Source organism: Centruroides vittatus, unplaced genomic scaffold, assembly GCF_030686945.1.
Source record: "Centruroides vittatus isolate TY-2023 unplaced genomic scaffold, ASM3068694v2 contig_1168, whole genome shotgun sequence".
NCBI lineage: Eukaryota > Metazoa > Arthropoda > Arachnida > Scorpiones > Buthidae > Centruroides > Centruroides vittatus.
The window spans coordinates 3,529,316-3,546,306 of NW_027120749.1; the positions used below are offsets into that span (position 1 = coordinate 3,529,316).

Consider the following 16,991-nt stretch of genomic DNA (forward strand, 5'->3'; position numbering starts at 1 on the left):
TGAAAATAATATGAAGAAATGTACTAAATTATTATAATTTGCGATAATCGAATGGTAAAGACAGAATTATTTAATGAAATAATGTTCCGTATTAATGTTATGTAAATTAGATAAAGAGAAAAATATACAGTGTAAACGTTAAGCCAAATAGTGATTTATTGTAATATAAAAAATTGTAAATTAAAAATCTTTGTAATTCCCTTAAGGGTTTCTAAATGTTGGCTAATTAATTTGTTAATAGGTGCAACTTACGGCACACAGTGCTATATGCAAATTGTCGGATTGGTCGATGAGGTAGTAAAAACGACCTTTGGAATTTGTAAATTTTGGTTTTTAATTTTTTAATTTCTACAGAAGTTATCTTATTTATGTAATAAAATGAAAAAACGGTTTGGTTTTTATGGAGTTAAAGTTGCGAGAAAAAATTGATATTGAAAATGTAAAGCCTAAGTGTCGTCCGATTTCTGCTGTGTGTATAGTACCCATGCAAAAGCAAGGTATGGTCTACAAAGAATTTATGTGAGTTTTTAGTTTTTTGATTTTTATTTATGTCATGTAGAAAATATATTTTTTTATATATGTTTAGTTAGCTGATGAGGGGCTGAAGCCCGAAACGTCGATGTAGAAAAACACGTTCTAACTAAATAAAGATTCAACTAGCCTAGTGTTGAAAAAATAAACGTCACTTCATTGTGCCTGTACACACTAATCAAACACAACACGGTTTCGACAAAATCAGCAAAAATATTTTAAGCAACACAATGACAAACGCGGAAATTAGTAGTGATACTGAATTAAATACTACTCTTCATGAGAAGGACTCGAGTAAGAGAATAAGAAAGATCTCGCTTTCAAACGAGTCGATACAAAATAATGAACATTCAAATAAAGAGAACAACACTGATATGGAGTGCGAACATTTCGATATCAGCATTAAAGGCTCTCAGAATTTATCCAGCTGGGCTGATATAATGACAGAAGACACAGGAGGAGATGTAGATACCCCTCCTGAATGCAAAATTCATGTAGCTTAAATCCAAGTATTGTATAAGAGGAAATTAATCAGGTTTTTCTTTTTCTAAATTGCGACAAGATGGAGCTGAATCTAGGATGCATAAACATAAATGGACTGAGGAAACGCGGATCTAATGTATTTTTGTGGAACCTCTGTCTTAGTAACTTTGATGTTGTATTCGTTCAGGAAACACACGTTTCCGATAAAATTAGTGCCACCGAAATTGAAGAAAAAGTAAGCAGTAAATACAATTGTTTTTGGTCGTATGGCACTCAACAGAGCAGTGGAACAGCGATATTTATACAAAAACGATTCGAGACGGCTGGGTTTGAGTACGATGCCGAGGGTCTCTAAAATTGATGTTAAAATTAACAACAAAAAATTTCGTATGATAAGTGTCTACGCGCCGAAGTAATGAACATTCAAAATAATGAACATTATTTTAATAAATAATGAACATTATTACATCGGTTTGATTGTTCCAAATCTCAGCGATCTTCAGTAACGTGTACGAGTTCGGTTGGTCGATCTATCCAGTCCCGGACGGACAAGAAGGGCCGTTGGACGATAGTGACGGGCGGTGACACACTTAAAGTTCCGAGTGACGACACTACACACACTGTCTTAATCCACAAGAGGCATGTCCGTCCTTCCGGAAAAACTCTCTTGACTTTGAAGTCCCAGTTTTTATACGTTTTTCTCGTGTACTATCCACCTTGCGGATTGGTCCCTCGTCCCTTTCCTCGTTTCTAGCGATATTTGTTGTTTAGAGTAGAGTTTTTCGAAGAAAGCTCTGCATTCTTTCAAAATTTCTGTTTGGTCTGTTAGTACTTGACCATTTTTTTTTTTTAACTCTTTCCGCCCTGTGGGCACTAAGAGGGCCTCTTTTAGTAGGCCCATTATGGGTTCGGCCAGGCCCACAATGGGGCGACCGGGTGGTGAGGGACGGGGCCCGACATATCCGAACGGACCACCCCCCGAAAAATTCCTGGGGATTATTCGACCCGTTCGGATTCGATCCCGGGTCCCCCAGAGCGGTAGGCTGCCACCTTTACCGCTCGGCCATCCGGCCGTCCAGTACTTGACCATTAGCACCATTCAACTTTGTAATGTCATTTTTTCTATAGTTGTTTTTTTTCAATTCTGGATGTCTTCAATACTGGATGTCGATATTCTGGAAAAATTCTGGATGTCGATATTCTAGAAAAATCTTTTTCCAGAATATCGACAACTATGTAAAAACGGGGTATGACTATTTAACAATGGCAGGAGATTGGAACTGCATATTGGATGCAAAAGAGATTAAAAAAAAAAAAAAAAAAAGGCGGAGACCCAAACACATCCACTAGGACAGCGGAACAATTGAAAACCATTATGACTGATTATATGCTAACCGACATCTGGAGAGATCAGCATCCTGATACTCTGGAATACACATATTACTGCCAAATGCAGCACCAGGATTGACAGAATATTACTTTCTAAAGAGCTAAAAACACACGTTAAACAGACTGATATAATACCCTGTTCTTATTCTGACCATCAGATGGTCACCCAAACATACTCTCCAACGCTATCCCTAGTGTAAGGACCCAGACGAGGTCCGAAATCGCAAAAATGCAGAATTCTGTTGTGAAAAAAATAACGATAAATTATATAAGAGAGAGAGAGGAAAAAACACTCTTGATCAAAACAACGTAACGAAAAATGTAAACAACGAGTCTCGGGACGACGTCAACGCGTGTTAAACGACCTGTTAATGTTCAATCCAAAGGTAGAACTCTGACACACGCGCTCATAAAGAGGTATAAGTTTGACACAAGTATTCAAAGGAAAAAATTGAACTAAGGGAAAATAATTTCAGAAAAGGGGAAAAATTGGAGAAACAGAAAAATATCGCGTGATCGTTAGAATTCCAAAATGACATCAATTATAAACAATGAATTAAATTATGACTGCAGATGTTGTGGTTCTATCAACAATCTTGGAGCATAGTCGACAAAGGGTGTCAAATAGACACCTCGAATCGGACCTTTCCCGCGACCCGACATGGTCTCGTTTTGCGCTTGAAAACAAAGGGGAGACCAATCGGGAAACGAGGAAAGGGACGAGGGACCAATCCGCAAGGTGGATAGTACACGAGAAAAACGTATAAAAACTGGGACTTCAAAGTCAAGAGAGTTTTTCCGGAAGGACGGACATGCCTCTTGTGGATTAAGACAGTGTGTGTAGTGTCGTCACTCGGAACTTTAAGTGTGTCACCGCCCGTCACCATCGTCCAACGGCCCTTCTTGTCCGCCCGGGACTGGATAGATCGACCAACCGAACTCGTACACGTTACTGAAGATCGCTGAGATTTGGAACAATCAAACCGATGTAAGCATGAATTCGTCCAAATAAACGGTTTTCCGCATGTAAACACTTGTCATCATTTGCCTCCTTCGCAACCGCCCACATACACGGGTTCCCTTAAGCTCATCCTGACGCGGGATTAATTGTATCCCCCTTTAAAGTCGGCGAAATCGTACACTAGAAAGGGAAGAGCGATACTGGAAGTTGCAATACCTCTATATTAAAGGAAAACAATTTCAACGACAGCTTTAAAGTTTTTAGCAGTAAACATCAGAAAAACATAGAATCTGACATAAGGAAATGGTGGGAGAGATTTAAATTAGATTCCAAATACTTTATTATTCGAAAATGCAAAGAAAGAAACAGTAAAAAGAAAAAGGAAATTAACTCGCTAAAATCAAAATTAAGAAGGACTATGAACGATATAAGTAATCAGAATGAAGAAACAATAGCCTCTCTCAAAGAAAAAATTAACCTAGCAGAGAAAGAACACATGGAAGGGGCCTTAATCCGATCAAGGATAAAACAAATTGAAAGTAATGAAAAACTCACGAAATATTTCTTTCGAATTGAAAAAAAACAACTATAGAAAAAATGACATTACAAAGTTGAATGGTGCTAATGGTCAAGTACTAACAGACCAAACAGAAATTTTGAAAGAATGCAGAGCTTTCTTCGAAAAACTCTACTCTAAACAACAAATATCGCTAGAAGCGGTGAGAAAGTTTACACACGATTTGCCGAAAGTACAGGAGCAGCAACAGCAAGTGCTCGAAGCTGACGTGACTGAGGATGAATGTATTAAAGCTATTAACAGCCCGAGCAACAACAGAGCTCCCGGAAGTGACGGCCTCACAAAAGAATTTTATACAACATGCAGCCAACATTTTATGACGAACTTTGTAAAAATGATAAACTACAGCCTCAAACACGGACTCCCCAATAGCATGATTCCCAACAAAGTATAATAAAACGTATTCCAAAGATAGAAAACCCCACCGAGTTGAAACACTACAGGCCAATATCGCTTCTTAACTGTGATTATAAAATAATTACTAAAATTATGACAAACCGTTTAAGACAAGTACTACCGAGTATTATTTCTATAGAACAGTCATGCGCCGTCAGAGGAAGAAAAATTCAGGACAACATCCATCATCTAAGAAACAACACAGATTATATGAGCGAAAAACAATCGCCGGGAAGCATAATATCCATTGACATGAACCATGCATTTGACCGGATATCACACGAGTACTGTATGTGATGAATTCATTATATACTTTTCATTACAGTTTCATTTCAACATATATTATCTCAAATATTCTCATTTGGAGTCATTTCTTCATACACTATATAAGCATTATTACTTTAACAAACACATTATAAATCACAAAGTACACTGTGTTATAAATGTAATGTTTTGTATGGTTATAGCATTAAGCAATTATAATTCACAAGATTTTAAAATCATTAAAAATTGATTTTACATTGTTCAACGTCTTTCATTTTGCCTTGAAAATTGTTTTTTGATTTTAGTATAGACTTACTTTAATGAGAAAATATATAACTCCAACCCAATAATAATAATAATAATTAATAATTTTAATGTAGTACAATAATATAAGTAATGATTTTACAATAAACTTTTAAGATATTTTTTAAAACATTATATTTCCAACTTGAACACCAACTATATAGTGTATTTACTCGGACGCGTGGCAAATTTCATCATTAATTTTTATTGAGCTGAATAAAAATTAGTGATGAAATTTGCCATGTGTCCGAGTAAATACACTATATAGTTGGTGTTCAAGTTGCAAAATAAGTACCGGCACGGTTTCATAAATACTAGAATAATTATATTTCCAGTTATAATTTTATATTTACTAAATTTTGAACTCCATAATGCCCCGATATATTCTACAAAAATATTTGAAATCGTTTAAATTTTTATTCTGAGAAGTTACTTGAATCTTTTAAAAATTATAAGGATAATTTTAATAGTCATGAACACAAATTAAGTTTTTTCTGTGGTTTTATTTTAAAAGAATGCCGTAATTTTTTTCGGTATTTCATTTACTTTCGGTAGATTCAATTTCTTTACAGACATTAGAATTTAAGTCAGCATTTCCAGAACTAATCATTACATATCAATAATAGCTTTAATATAAGAATTTTTAAATATACGTGTGAAATCTGGAAGTTAAGAACCTAAAATTTCTGAATTTTTTCACTCCTATTATAAACGACTTAATCAACAACATTCCATACCCGGGAAATTGTTGACCCTCGACTGGCAACGATCGTCTCCTAACTGTCAACAAGCCGTTATTCCCTCAGAGCAGGTAGATCATTATGCACGATAGTTTACAGTTAGCGTCCGAACTAGTCGTTTATTTAAATCCCGGGAACACCTATGGCCTTAATTGCGATCAGTTATCGATCACGTAACAGGTTTTCCCATCAAAAACCTATAAAAAACGCTTCCTTCCCCCCCTAAAGGGCTCTCCGATCGTCTCTCCGTTACGAAGTGCACTGCGCCGTCGACCGAACCCGAAAGTCTCTAAGTTTCTTAAGTTCTTTTAAGTGCCATTGTCCAGCCTACGAATTCTAAGGTTCTACGTGCCGTCGTCCCATTAACTGACTCTCCGTCATCCCGAAAATTATCGTCACTTCGGAGTGAATATTTACCTACCGGGACATTCACCGGACTCCGTCTATTACGGACTTGTTAAGAGGTATGAAAAATATTTGTAAACTCTCTCTCTCCGGACCCCCTCTTTGTATATGAGGGTAGAAGTGTAGTTTTGTTCGTTTCGCTTTTAATAAATCTTGTTTTGTTATAAAATGGTGTCTTTCTTGACTGTCGGCTTCGTCTTATCGTCGACCCCATCCTTCCTCCTCGTCCACTCGCGTAACGCGTAACGCGCCGTCGACGTAACAGCCATCCTTGACAAGTGAGTCGCCGGAAAACGAGGTACGACTCCCTCTTACCTCCCCGGGATCTCACATACGTGCACTTTTTATAATTTGTGAGTCTGGTTAATCATCGTAACAAGATCACTATCACTAAAATGAAAATGAATGAAATGGTTCGTACTAAGTTCACATACGAAAAATAAATCAGGCATATAATGGAAGAGCTTTCCAAACAAAAGAACTCGTACAGTACCTGGTATGTAAAAGAGTCCTAAATTATATCGTATCTACAACAATATTGGACAGTTGTTAATTTTAAATAGTAATTTGTTAGATTATTGTATTAATTTTGTAGAAATAGTTTATTGTTATTATTATGTTGGGTTAAGTGAGATATACTCGGTTAACACCAGTGGCTGTGTACTTGCCGGACCAAAGTCAAGGCATAGTAACCAAAACAGAAATTAAAGAAGTGTATCAGTGTGTGTGTCTGTATTCAGGAATTTTCTCACAATATGACATGTATTCAATATGTGAAGATCCTAAAATGGCGCCGAGAATTCGGTTGTTTACAAGATCGCTACCTCGGGAAATTTCGGAAAGTCAATCGGAGCAAGAACGCGCATCGGGCTATAAACCGGACATCTGTAAAGCGTTTCTTCTAAAACAAACACAACGCGGTAATAAACGACGAAGGGAATGTCGCGGTGCTCGTATACAAGAGTCGAGATGTAAACAATTAACAAAAAAGGGGAGTAAGAAGAGAGACAGATGGTCAAGGACACCTGCTAGACCATATGAGCCCGGGATCGTCGCGAAAGGGGGGCGGCAGCCACAGAACGTTGGCGGATCGGTTCAGCCCGATGTCCGCGAGAGGGGGGCAAACTGTGTAAATTATGTGAGTAGCTGTCAACGCCCGGGCGCCGTCCCCGGCCGAATTTGGTTTTCGTCTTGCTTAGAAACAGTAGACTGACCAATCGAAAAAAGAAAAAAGGGACTCAAGACCAATCAAGAGGGGAAGATATGAGGGAAAATCGTATAAAAACCCCCGAATCAAGGTCAAACGGGGGAACGACAGAGATTTCTACCAGGAAGTGGACGACGGTACTCCAACCAGCCACCTACTCCTTCGCCGACGTCCGTCACCGACCCCATCGGACTCTCCTACCCGACTGCCCCGGGGCTTTACCGACGACTCCGACAGCATTCTCCGATCGCCGTCATCCGGAGCGCTTTCTGCCGCAGACGATCTAGATCGCATCTTGTATTGTGGGCCTACTTTGTAAGTTTGTTTCGATGTTAAAATAAACGGTTATTGTAAGACACTTGTCATCTTTGCCTCTGCCGCCACCACCCACATACGATCGGTCCCTAGGTTTTTCCTGGCGTGCAATTAACTAATTTCCCCCATATGTCGGCAGCTTACAAATATAGTGGCCTTCTGTAGAGTGATATATGTGTTTCTATTCAATTCTAATGTGCCCAGGCTTTTGTGTAGTGTGTGTGGTATGACACCTGTAGAGGAGAGAACAACAGGTACAATAAGCACCCTATCCATCCTCCACAGATGCCTTATTTCCTGGGCGAGTTCTGTGTACTTGCTAATTTTTTCAGTGCATGCGTTTTGTATATTGTGAGTGTTTGGAATGGATATGTCTATAATGTATGTGATTTTATTGTGTTTGTCAATGAGTGTGATGTCTGGTCTGTTGTGGTAAATTGTTTTATCTGTGATTATGGCTCTGTCGTAGTACATTTTGTGCGTGTTGTTTTCCAATACTGTCTGTGGAATGTATTTGTAGTATGGTTCGTGGATGTCTACTAATTTGTGTTTCTTTGCAAGCTCTTGGTGTATTATATTTGCTACTTGGTTATGTCTGTGTAAATAATCTGTCTGTGCCAAGAGCTTGCAACCAGAGGTGATGTGTTGTATAGTTTCTGGCATGATGTGACATTTTCTGCATGTGTCATTTGTGAGTGTTGCATCTTTGAGTATGTGTTTTCTGTAGTTTTTAGTATTTATGACCTGATCCTGTATGGCGATCATGAATCCTTCCGTCTCCCCAAAGAGGCATCCCCGAGCTAACCAGCTGTTTGACGCAGTTTTGTCAACAAAATCCTGGGCCAGATCGTAAGGATGCCTGCCATGGAGTGCCTTTCGAGCCCACGATTGCTTAATGGTGTCTATGCTTTTTATATGTTGTGTTGTGTCCATATGATGTGAGTGTAAATTTAATGGTGTGTTATTTGAGTCTGCTAGAGTTACTGCTTTATGTAATTGTGATGTTTCTTGTTTTTTGTAGAAAAACTCTCGCAGTGACTGTATTTGTTTGTAGTGAAGGTTAACTATGTCAATCAGGCCACGTCCGCCATCTTTACGTGGAAGGGTTAATCTTTCTGTGGCAGATTTAGAGATGATGTTGTTTATGCTTAGTAAGTGTTGTTCTTGTTTTCCTTTGGAGTTGCTCAAGATCAGTGTGAGTCCAATGTATAACTCCAAAAGAATATGTGAGTACTGGGATGACATATGTGTTTATTGCTTTAACTGTGTGTTTTGCATTTAATTGTGTTCTGAGAATAGCATTTAACCTACTTTGGTATTCTTTAATTAATCTTTGCTTTATTTGTGTATGTTCTGTTAGTTTGGCCTGTTGGAATCCTAAATACTTGTAGAACTCGCCCTCTTCCATGGATTCAATAACGTCTCCATTTCCAAGCGCAAAATCTTCTTTCTTCAGGATTCCTTTTTCTATGTGAAGTGTTTTGCATTTATCTAGGCCAAATTCCATTTGTATGTCCTTGGTGTATGAATGTGTGATTTGTAGGAGTTGATGAAGTTGTTTTTGTGTGGATGCATAAAGTTTTATGTCATCCATGTACATGAGATGTGACAGTGTAAACTGTGTTGTTTTTTCGTGTCTGATATTGTAACCATATTGCGTGTTGTTTAACATGTTGGATAATGGATTCAGGGCTAAGCAGAACCAGAGAGGACTCAAGGAATCTCCTTGAAAAATTCCTCGCCTAATAAAAATTTGGTTTGTTTGTATGGAAGTGTTACTAACCCTGAGATGTAGTGTTGTTCTCCAGTGCTGCATAGTGTTTTGAAAGAATGCAATGAGTGATGGATGTATTTTGTACATGTGTAGGATATGTAGCAGCCAACTGTGTGGAACACTGTCGAATGCTTTTCTGTAGTCTATATATGCCATGTGTATGTTTCTGTGTTGTCTTGTGTGCTTGCCGTAGAATGACTGAATCTATGAGTAACTGTTCTTTGCATCCCCTGTGGTTTCTACGGCAACCTTTTTGTTGTTCTGTTAGAATGTCGTGTTCTTCAACATGTTTGTATATTTTGTTTGCAATACAGGATGTCAATAATTTGTAGAGTGTTGGAAGACATGTAATTGGTCTGTATTGTGTGGGGTCTGTGGTATTGTTGTTTTTGGGTTTCATGTAGGTGATGCCCTGAGTAAGAAAATTTGGCATGTCTTGTGGATTGATGATGATGTGTGTTAGATGTTTAGCTAGTTCCTGGTGCAGTGATGTGAACTTTTTGTACCAGAAATTGTGAATGTTGTCTACACCAGGTGTCTTCCAGTTGTGTGTTCTGTTAACAGTGTATTGGAAATCATGTATGTTTATTTCAACACAGGGCATAGTTGGTATGTTGTGCAAGTTTCTGTTCTCCTCCTCGATCCAGCCTGCATCAGCATTGTGCGTGACAGCACTGGACCAAAGAGAAGACCAATATGTTGTGAGTTCTTCTTCTGTTGGTGTGCCACTGTGCTGTGTATCAGTGTTTGCTTTGTTATTAATTTGTCTGTAAAAGAGTTTTTCATTGTTTGTAAATAATTTATTTTGTTGTTTTCGTAGTGTACATGTTTTGTATCGTTTGAGTCTACGTGCTTTGGCAGCAAGTTTTTGTTTTAGTGTATCAATGTATTCTGTAATGCGTGTGTTGTGATGTTCATGTTTTGTGTGTGTTTTTATTTTCTTGAAAATGTTTTTGAGCTGTTTCCTTAATTTGGGTGTTATGTTGCTTTTAGTGTATTGTGTCAGCCTGCCTAATTGCTGTCTAATGTCATTTATTTGTGTTTCTATTCTTCTCTGCCAGGCAGGCTTGTGATAGAATTGTGTTTTCTGTGTATTTGTCTGTGATTGTACTTTCAGTCCATGGTGTGTCACTACTGTGACTGCCCCAGCATAAACTAATGTATGAATGTCTGCGAGTGTAGAAATTGAATGAATGTAGTGTGGTAGTAAGTGAGTGTTTACATAATTTAGTGTTTTTCCTACTTCCTTTGACGTGTTGATTTTTGGTATTCGTGGTCGTTGTGTGGGATCTGTACCTGTATATTTAGTGAGTGTTTCCTGAAATATAAGTGAGAGCGTATTAACTAAATCCAAGTCTATGTTATCAGTGATGGATGAGGAAGTGTCTGTAGTATCATTAGTGGTAATTGTTGTATGTGTGTTATTATCAATGCTTGTTGCTGGATTATCCTGACAGGTTACATGATCTTCATTAATGTTAGATGTTTCTGTCTGTTGATGTATTTGATCAGCAACCTGTTGTTTGATAAGTTCAAGTGTTGTTTGTGAGATAAGGTTGTTGTGTATAATTGTTCTTTTTTGATCAACAACCCTTTGTTCGGTAACAGTGAGGTGAGGATATTGTTGTGTGAATTTATGGTGTAGTTGTTGTCTGTATGCTGTCATGTTTGTTTCGAGTTTTGTGATAATGTAATAATTACGGATGATAAACTCGTTCATTTCTACTGTCCATTTCATCCGTTGGCGTGGTTTTCCAGCCTTTGTGGTCTGTGGATGCATTGCCACAGAAACACCAAGGCTGGGTTGATTCCTCACATCTGTTGAGGGCATTGCAGTAGCCATGCTTGGGCCGGTGCTGCTTTCGCCACCGGTAACCAAGGGAGACTGTGGCCTATTTTTCGAACGTGAGCCTCTGCCTAACCCACGAACGCGGACCTTGTTAACCCGGGCGACGTCCGAGCCGGTATCACACTTTAGATCTGGTTACTACCATGATATATATCTCCACAGAATGTGGGTGTGTGTCACTCTTAGCTTCATTTCTCCCCATAGACCTTACTGGCATGGGTGTCCCTACCAGGAGCTTGTGCTCCAGCCTGCATTGCCCTATGGATCAGTAAAATTACTGGGCTCTCCCACCACGACCAGGTGGTGACCACAGGAGAGTTTATTATTATGTTGGGTTAAGTGAGATATACTCGGTTAACACCGGTGGCTGTGTACTATGCCGGACCAAAGTCAAGGCATAGTAACCAAAACAGAAATTAAAGAAGTGTATCAGTGTGTGTGTCTGTATTCAGGAATTTTCTCACAATATGACATGTATTCAATATAGTGGCCTTCTGTAGTGTGATGTATGTGTTTCTATTCAATTCTAATGTGCCCAGGCTTTTGTGTAGTGTGTGTGGTATGACGCCTGTAGAAGAGAGAACAACAGGTACAATAAGCACCCTATCCATCCTCCACAGATGCCTTATTTCCTGGGCGAGTTCTGTGTACTTGCTAATTTTTTCAGTGCATGCGTTTTGTATATTGTGAGTGTTTGGAATGGATATGTCTATAATGTATGTGATTTTATTGTGTTTGTCAATGAGTGTGATGTCTGGTCTGTTGTGGTAAATTGTTTTATCTGTGATTATGGCTCTGTCGTAGTACATTTTGTGCGTGTTGTTTTCCAATACTGTCTGTGGAATGTATTTGTAATATGGTTCGTGGATGTCTACTAATTTGTGTTTCCTTGCAAGCTCTTGGTGTATTATATTTGCTACTTGATTATGTCGATGTAAACCTGTCTGTGCTAAGAGCTTGCAATCAGAGGTGATGTGTTGTATAGTTTCTGGCATGATGTGACATTTTCTGCATGTGTCATTTGTGAGTGTTGCATCTTTGAGTATGTGTTTTCTGTAGTTATTATTATTATTATTATTATTATTTAGGGTTTTAAAGTTAAAAAAATCGTTATCCGTGTTAATTTCATTTTAAATTTGAAAAGAAATGTTCGATGCTGTTCCGAATTCGAACACAATTTATCTGACGAGGGCTCATAAATAGAGCCGAAAAACGTTTGTAACGTTTGTAAAGTTTAAATACCCCAGTAGTAGGATGTTTGTATATTTTATTTATATTTATATTTAACAGATAATTGTTAATTAATTTATATTTATTTAACAGATAATTGTCAATTAATAAAAAAACAGTATTGTTAAGAAGGAAAATTGTTATAATTATTTCGAATATAAAAAGATGTGGAATAAATATATCTTGCTTTCTTTATTGATATTTACAAAAAGTTTGGCATTGTATATAAATATTAAGATAACCATGAAACACGATATTAACAATGGTAAGTTTATTTGATATAAATTTTTACATTTCATAATATTTGCAGGTATAATGATAATGATTATTATTAATAGGAATAAATAATGAAAATACTGAACGAGGTCAGAAATCCAGATTAAGCAAGATTCTATGGTATATATTGAAATTTATTTTAGAAACATCAAAACAGATTTATATTTATTTCTTAAATGAAATCTATAAACAACATGAAAACGCATCAAACATAACGATTTTAGTTGATGTTTCTGTAGATCTAAATTTCATAATCAAAAGTTTATTAAAGAATGAAAAAAGTGTTTGTTTTGTGGATAAACGAAAAAACTTCTCCAGTACAGAAAATGTCTCAAATTCCATTTATCCTACCTTTATGCAAAAATGGAGACGAGATAGGATTGAAGATGAGATGCTTTTATTTAACTGGGAGCAGCATCTGATCGTTTCTTCATATGTTTCAACTAAATTCTGTAAACAAATAATTATTCTGGAAAATCATACGACGATAAAGAATGAGGAAAGTATATTTAATATGAAAGTTGAGAATTTAACTGCCTGCCATCATAATAATTTTAGTTTGGGAACCGAAAATATGACCAAAACTAATTTAAATTTAAGTGACATCGTAGAGTATCCAAACATGTCATGTGAAATAACAAATGAAAAATGTATTGTTTTTACATTCGAGATTGCCAACAGAAATATATTCTTTTTGAACATAATGGAAAGCTCTCAAAACAATTCTAAAAAGCGTAACAACGTTTTGGATCATCAAGTTGCATTACCAGTTACGCAAAATTATAAAATTATTGTATGGATTGGAACAATTTTGTGCTTATCGGTACGACGCTTTTCAATTTATCAAAATGTTTTAAATATATTTTTAGCAAAATATGAATTAATTTTTAATTTTCAGATTATTTGCTTTTGTTTTTATTTTTTCCTCTCCAAAATTTCGGATCAAAAGCAAATCTTTGAACATATACAAACTGATAATGACGACGAACCCGAAACAGCAGAGAAAGAACTTCAAAATGACAACTTACAGGTAAACTTTGTTTATTTTTTAAAGTAATAGAGTAGCCTAAATCCTACCGAATATTTTTCTTATTTGAATAGGTTTTAGTATTTTTTATGTTTTAACTTTTAAACAAGATACATGTCACATAATTACGTTTTTATTTATAGTAAAATTACTTTTATTGGGCTACTAGATTTTATTCAAAGGAATCCAGAGATTCCAAATAATGACGAGCATATTCGAATGTAAAACTGAGAACTATTCGACTCTAAAAATTTCTCATTGTTTCCGAGAACTTAATCTAAGTATTCAATATATTCTCGAGAACAATGAGATCAAGTTTTACACCCTAACATGTGCTGCTCCATGCAGATGCTTACTCTACTGGTGTCTAGAGTCACGGTCCTGTATATCTCTGTCACTTTAGTAGTCTATATAGTGGAATTAGAATTAACAGTCTACTTTTATTTATCAATTAGCCTTTAATCCCTTTCTTTATATAATACAATAACAATATACTTTCTACAAATACGTAATACATAATTTTATTGAAGAGTTATCGAACAATTGAAATCTTTATTTTTTTTTATATGCCTCCTAAAATGCATTAAAAGTAGCATTACTTTTAATAATATGTCGTTATGAATTCAGTACTTGCTGAACTCGTAATGATGTATTATTAGGATCAATTAGTATAATGGAATAAATTAATCAATCATACTGAAAATCGAAATTAAAATCAAAATTTGAAATAAATATATTAAAATTCCTAATTCGCGATCTCATCCAATCCCTAATGTCCTTAGTGGTAGATAATCTCTAGTATTTACTTTTATAAGCATTGTTTAATTTCAGGACTGTAATAATACCGAGTCTAGTTATGAAGACCAACATTTGCATATGTCTGTTAAAACAGATGTAATTCAAAGTCCATTACTTACGATAGATCAGGTAAGACATTTTCAAATTTTTATATTAAACAATGATTACAAAAGTGAAAAATGAAATTAAATTGTATCAATGTTTTTCAGCTGAAACTAGATTTTACAAACATTATGGAAGAACTACAGGAAACGGAAGAACAAAGCACCAACAAATGGGAAAGCAATTTGTGAGTAATTTAAAAATAATAGATATATTCAGAATTACTTATTTTTAAACGCATTTCTTGACATAATGCAATATCAGTAAATTAAAAGCACTTTTATTTTATAACAAAAACAGTAGCGTCAAACTCACTTCTAATATCTTTTTGTGCAATGTACCAATGTATTAATTAACAAATATATTATTATTAACATATAATGCTTATTATATTGATTGGTGTTATAATTTCTAACAGGTTAAGCATGTCAAATGAGTTGGAATCAATTGAAAACTTAGGAGAAAGCATAGTCTTCGACATTCAATCTGAAATCGAATCAATAGAGCAGCTGATGGAAATCATAAAAGGAATCGACACAAAGTATCAATGGATAGTAGGGAATCAGGAGAAATTGAAGCGATGGTTTGCAGAATTTGTAGCTTATAAAACTGAAATTAAACAAAAATTACAACGGTTCGGTATATTAAAATAAATACGACGAATAAATAAAGACGAATAAAAATTTCGATTTTATGATGATCCTTCGAATCTTACTAGACCTCAAGTCTAGTAACCCCCTTTTATCTATCGTATTGTGATTTACTCGAGTGTCTCTCTATATAGTCTATTAATAAGATTGAACCTTTGTTAAATTGAGGTGTCTGAACATTACAGATTAAAACTTATACATGATAAGGACTGCGGAGCAAGTTACGTTCTAAAATATACGAAAGATAAAGTGACTAAACATCCCTCGAGAGCAATTTATTCTTGCATTTATGACGAATTAGAAACTTCATTCTAGATGTGTTAAACTATGCGTTAGACTCTGTTTTCTGTTAAGACTGATTGTAAAATCGGAATAAAAAACCTTCGTTAAATGATTATTGCACAAAGCAAATATTTACATAAGTTCAATACCGTTTATTTTTTCTGTGGGAGAATTTTGTGATAAGTTTACTGTTTGAGTTTACTGACACCCTCTACTCTACTGTTAAGCTACGTAATTATAATAGGACAAGCAAACTAGACGCTTATTGAGTTGCGATCAGAAAATTCCGCCTGTCTTTTCCTTATCTCGAGAACGGAGTTAGATAGATGAAAGACGAGACCAGATATGGAAATTTAGGGGCAGCAAGAGACCCCGACTATGTACCAAGTATGTACGAACTTCCGATGCAAACCGGAAGGCACGTTATTTCAATTGAAAAATTTTCCCCTTAAAGCAGTTAGATAGATGACCGGCACGACTCTATTGTTAAAGGTAAAGTATGACGTACAGGGGCAAGCCACTACTGATTTGGTTTGGAGAGCATATATTTTAAATTAAATAAATGAAAAAGTCAACATTCCGACGTTGTGACAATAAAAGAATTGCTCGTGGGATTTTTAGATTTATTATATATGTAATATTATAAAAACAGTCTTCTTTTTCTTATTTGTACTGTATATGTTAGTACACGGAAAATTAATCTCCACTCTTTTCTGACGTACGGAGGCTGGAAATTTTACACTACTCTAATCTGTTTACTTAAAATCAAACCCGAATAAAATTAAAAATTGTAAGGCAAACAGGTAAATCTTGAGAAAGAAAAAAATTTTTTATTATTCATATTATATTACCCCAAATGCATTTTGCCGTAAACGGCCTCCTCAGTAGTGCTTTTTTCCAAAGAAACTTTGATGCGAGTCATCCAACAACAGAAACATCATCCACACAGTGAATACTTCGCGTACAATCTTTATATCCGATTAAGCTATCCCAACATTCCGCAGTAATCACACCATTATTCAAATTCATTATGCTGGTTTGCATAATGATTGCGTAATGTTCTTTAAATTTTCGCTTAATTACATTTTTTTCCCGATGTAATATTTTAATATTATTAATATCGATAGAACAATTATTAGCCCGACAACGTAAAAATATTGGAGAAGTATTAATTTTCAGACGTATCGAGGCCAGGTGTTCCGACAACCTTCCTTTTCGTTTCCCCCACGTAAAAATTAGGAGTTTCACAGGAACATGGAAGTCTGTAAACCACACCATCTTCTTTTAATAATTCTTTTTTCACATTAGGTCTTGTCACAGGTCCAAATAACCTGTTTTTTTGGATCGGAGCCAATTTAGTTAAATTATTACAAAAATTTTTTTGATATTTTTTCGAAAATACCTTTAACATATGGGAAAGAAACATACTTAT

At 35.8% G+C, this 16,991-nt stretch overlaps 1 protein-coding gene across 1 annotated transcript in view; it reads left to right on the forward strand.

The window, feature by feature from the left end:
- The first annotated feature begins 14,741 nt into the window (after window positions 1-14,741).
- Window positions 14,742-16,991, forward strand: part of LOC136982194 (myosin heavy chain kinase B-like) — a 31,105-nt gene continuing 28,855 nt past the window's right edge. The window contains exon 1 of the mRNA XM_067278636.1: window positions 14,742-14,814. The gene's annotated coding sequence lies outside the window, so the exon portion shown is untranslated. The remainder of the gene's footprint in view (window positions 14,815-16,991) is intronic.